Below are 5,202 nucleotides of genomic sequence, written 5' to 3' on the forward strand. Positions count from 1 at the left end.
TAATTATGTAATGTTTATCAAGCACTATTAATATGATGTGTTTTCTATATATCAACTCTCAAATTGCATAATTCTAATGGTTCTGCCTCCCGTCTAAATTACTTCAACACTTAATAACATGTTTCCAACACTTAATATGTTTTTGTTCCTATTCCTATTCTATGAAGACATCACATCTTAACTTAACATAGAAACCATTAAGTTATTCTTTCGATCTCAATAACATAATTCATCCAACAACAACTAGATCAATTAGACAAATTAATATAATTAATAATACCGCGCTTTACTAACCTTTCAATCAGTAATCTCAAAGTATAACTTAACATGAATAATTTTTACTAACCTTTCACCAAATTTGATCCGCCTTCGTCGTTTAGTTGAATACGTTATTCCCACATTTTGCCGTACATAATGAAATATGCTAAAGTTTAAACTTAATCAACTACTTTGGAATCATAAGGCCTTTGTGTACATAACTTAGTCAAATTTTTCATTTTTGACATAGTTACTCATGGAAATCAAAGTCAACATATTTGATTTCATTAGTATGCTCGCGTGGAGACTTGTGCTTAGTTTGGACAAGCTTAAATCCAATTTAAGACTGTGCTTATGAATTCGTGGCCGAATGCTCTTATTTTAAGAGACTTACTTTTTTCTCAATTGTCTGACGTCGCCCAATTGATAGACCTTAGTTGATAAGTTTCCGCTATGGGTAAAAGAAATAAGTAAAATGATAAGCCCTTGATCATTTTAAAAAGGTTATGCCTCGTTAAAAACTCTCCCGCCTGGGGTAGAGAAAAGAGTGCACACCTGTTATTCATTAATAATTGATGCCTCGTTAAAAACTCTCCCGCCTGGGGTAGAGAAAAGAGTGCATCAAATCTAGTCTTACACAACAAACATAGTTTTAAACGATACAACCAACAAACGTAGACTTCAACACACACAAACTGAAACAACGAAACACAGTCTTGGACAAACATACACTGAAACAAACTGTACAACACAAAACAAACCGAACGAACCACCCTGCACTTCAACTGTAATAATAACGGAGATGATGTGCATTCCAAGCCCTTGGGACTCTTCGCCCCGATAACTCCTCCAAATGATACGCCCCTTGACCAAGCTCTCGCAGAATCCTGTAAGGTCCTTCCCAATTAGGTGATAACTTCGAATCATCAGACCCCTTTGCCTTCCTACGCAGAACCAAATCACCAACTCTCATTTGCCTCGGAACCACTCTAGAATTGTATCGCCTTTCCGACCTCTGTTTTACCATTGCCTGCCTCAAACGAACCTCTGCTTGCGTTTCCTCTGCAAAATTGAGATCAACCACTCTATTCATGTCGTTCTGCTCTTCATTATAAGTTGCCACCCTGAAAGTTACATCTTGTAATTCTGCTGGTATCATTGCATCTACCCCGTAAGTCAACTTAAAAGGTGATTCGCCAGTAGTTGATTGAGGAGTAGTATTGTACGCCCAAATGACCGTGATTAACTCTTCAGCCCATAATCCCTTAGCTTCGCCTAGACGCTTTCTAATTCCATTAAGAATGACTTTATTCGCTGACTCCACTTGTCCATTTGTCTGAGGGTGCTCAACTGAGGCGAAACGCATCTCAATTCCCATTCCTGCACAAAAATCCTTCACACTCCTGCTTGTAAACTGTGTTCCATTGTCTGAGACGATAGTTGCTGGAACGCCAAATCTGCAAACCAATTTTCTCCAATAAAACTTTTTGACTTTTTCTGCTGTTATTTTCGCCATTGATTCCGCCTCAATCCACTTAGTAAAATAGTCCACCGCCACCAAAATAAATCTGATTTGAGAACCTGCTGGAGTGAACGGTCCCAGAATATCTACTCCCCACATTGCAAATGGCCACGATGAACTCATTGAGCTAAGAGTCTCAGGCGGCGCCTTATGTAAATCTGCATAAATTTGACATTTACCACACTTCTTCACATATTCCATACAATCCCCTCGTAAAGTTGGCCAATAGAACCTTGCCCTGAGCACTTTCGCCGCCAAAGATCTTCCCCTTACATGACTTGCACACACACCTTCGTGAACTTCAAACATGATTCTTTCCGCCTCATCCTTAGAGACACATCTCAATAAAGGAACTCCAATCCCTCTTCTGTACAATTGATCGCCCAACAATGTGTAACGACTTGCCTCGCGAATTTGATCCTTAGAGAATGTCAACACATTAGAGCCTTCTGCCTCCAAACACTGTTTGATACGCCCCATCCAATCTGAATTCGCTAAAGTTAACACCATCATTGTCTCATCTTCTTCGATACTTGGGCTACTTAAAACTTCCTGGATAACTGACTTATTGTTTCCCGGCTTCTTGGTGCTTGCTAACTTTGATAGAATATCCGCCCTTGTATTCTCCTCCCGCGGAACATAATTGACCTGCACTGTGCCTATCTGCTTTATCAATCCCTGAGCTTTCAATAAATACTTAGCCAGCTGTGCGTCCCTCGCCTGATATTCACCCTGAATTTGCCTGGAAACTATCTGAGAATCTGTTTTAATCATTATGCTCTTGACCCCCATCTCGATCGCCAACTTCAAACCTGCAATTATAGTTTCATACTCTGCCTGATTATTGCTTGCTTTAAAGTCAAACTTGAGTGACTGCTCAACTGTCACGCCACCTGGCCCTTCTAAGATTATTCCAGCTCCACTTCCCTTGACATTAGACGAACCATCTACAGACAAACTCCATTCGCCAACTTCCATATTTTTCTCACTAGAAGACATTTCATTAACAAAATCCACCAATACCTGTGCTTTAACCAGACCTTTCCTGTCAAAAGTGATTTCAAATTCTGACAATTCAACAGCCCAGGAAACCATTCGTCCAGCCAGATCAGGCTTTTGCAAAACTTGGCGAAGTGGCAAATCTGTTTTTACCACAATTGGAAAGCCTTGGAAATAAGGTCTTAATTTCCTGGCGGATATGATTAGAGCTAATGCAGCCTTTTCAATTTTTTGGTATCTAATTTCAGCTCCTTGAAGAGCATGACTCACAAAATATATGATCCTCATATCATCCTTATTTTCTTGCAACAAAACTGAACTAACTGCATTATCAGAGATGGAAATAAACATTGATAATGAAATACCTGGAACTGGTTTGGCTAAAATTGGTGGCTTGGATAAATGATCCTTCAAACTTTGGAATGCCCTCTCACATTCTTCAGTCCACTGAAAAGTTTTGTTCTTCCTTAAGCATTGAAAAAATGGTGCTGATTTTTCCCCAGAACACGGAAGAAACCTGGATAAAGCTGCTATTCTTCCTGTTAACTTCTGCACATCTTTAACTGAGGTTGGACTCTGCATATCGAGTATCGCCTTACACTTATCAGGGTTCGCCTCAATTCCTCTCCTCGTGATCATGAAACCCAAAAACTTTCCGCTTTGAATTCCAAACGAACACTTTTCCGGATTAAGTCTCATGTTATGCTTTCTTAGTTCGCCAAAAGCTTCTTCGAGATCAGAACAATGCGCCACCATTTCCTCTGACTTGACCACCATGTCGTCTACATAAATCTCCATGTTCCGCCCCACCTGCTTGTCAAACACCTTATCCATCAACCTTTGGTATGTTGCTCCCGCATTCTTCAGCCCAAACGGCATAGTCTGATAGCAATAGTTCGCCTGATTTGTCATGAAAGCTGTTTTCTCCTCGTCAGGCTGATACATTCTTATTTGATGATATCCTGAGTATGCATCCATGAGGCTAAGCATTCCGAATCCAGATGCCCTATCCACAAGCTTATCAATATTCGGTAAAGGATAAGAATCCTTAGGACAGTGCTTGTTCAAATCTGTATAATCTGTGCACATTCGCCACTTACCATTAGCCTTCTTCACCATAACAACATTCGCCAACCAAGTTGGATACTTTACTTCCCTAATGATTCCAGCTTCCAGTAACTTATTTGTTTCCACCTTTACAGCCTCTGCCTTTTCTTCGCCCATCTTTCTTTTAAACTGAACAATAGGTTTCACCCCGGGATTTAAAGCCAATTTGTGACATATAAATTCCGGATCGATTCCTGGTAAATCTCTTGCACTCCATGCAAACAAATCCATATTCTCAGATAATAATTTTACCAACCTGTTTTCCTGACTTGTAGTTAAATTGACACCAACTTTCAAGTTTCGCTCACCAATTTGGATCGCCTTAGTTTCCTCTTCTGATTTCATCTTGTACTCACTGAATCCTTCTCGATGATCCAAAATAATTTCTGACTGTTCTAAATCCACCTCATAGACTCGATGCCCCTCTTTCACTGCTTTCTTACCCATGTGCCCATACTGCTTAAAACTTTCTGAATAACACTTTCGAGCAACCATTTGATCAGCCTTTAAAATTCCAACTCCTCCTTTGCTCAATGGATACTTCGCCGTTAAATGTCTTGTAGAAATGATCGCCCCCAATCTGTTTAGTGATGGCCTCCCAATGAGTACATTGTACGGTGAAGTACATTTTACTACCAAAAACTTAATAGCAAATGCCTCCGCATTCTTCCCTTCTCCAAAGACAGTTTTCAATTCCACATATCCTCGAACAAATACTTTTTCTCCAGAAAAACCCACTAAAGAACCATCATAAGGCAACAAATCAGATTCATTTAGCCCCAACTTTTCAAAAGCGTCACCATAAATCAAATCCGTCGAGCTTCCTTGATCCAAAAGTACCCTCTCAATTTCATAATCAGCAATCCTCAGCATTACAACAATTGGATCGTCTTCGTGAGGCTGTACTCCCTCAAAATCTCGCACAGTAAACGTTATATCGGGTTGATTGGTTGCCCAACTTCCCCAATCGTTAGAGTAAACAGCATTAATGGAGTGAACGTACCTCTTACGAGCTGAATTAGTCATTCCTCCGCCACGAAATCCACCAAAAATAGAATGAATTCGCCCCTTTGCTTTTCCATCTGATTGCCTATCTTGACCACCACCCTCAATCTCTTTTCCATCTTCGGTTCGTCTTGTTGAAGTTCCTGCTTCATCTGAATTGCTTCGCCCCTCAAGCTGCTTCATATACCCAGCCTTTATCAATTTATCAATCTCCTTCTTCAAAGTAAAACAGTCATCAGTATTATGCCCTGAAATCCTATGATACTCGCACCACTTCTTCTTGTCCACGTAACCCGTTGACGGCTTTGGCT

Source organism: Lotus japonicus, chromosome 5, assembly GCF_012489685.1.
Source record: "Lotus japonicus ecotype B-129 chromosome 5, LjGifu_v1.2".
NCBI classification, from domain to species: Eukaryota; Viridiplantae; Streptophyta; class Magnoliopsida; order Fabales; family Fabaceae; genus Lotus; species Lotus japonicus.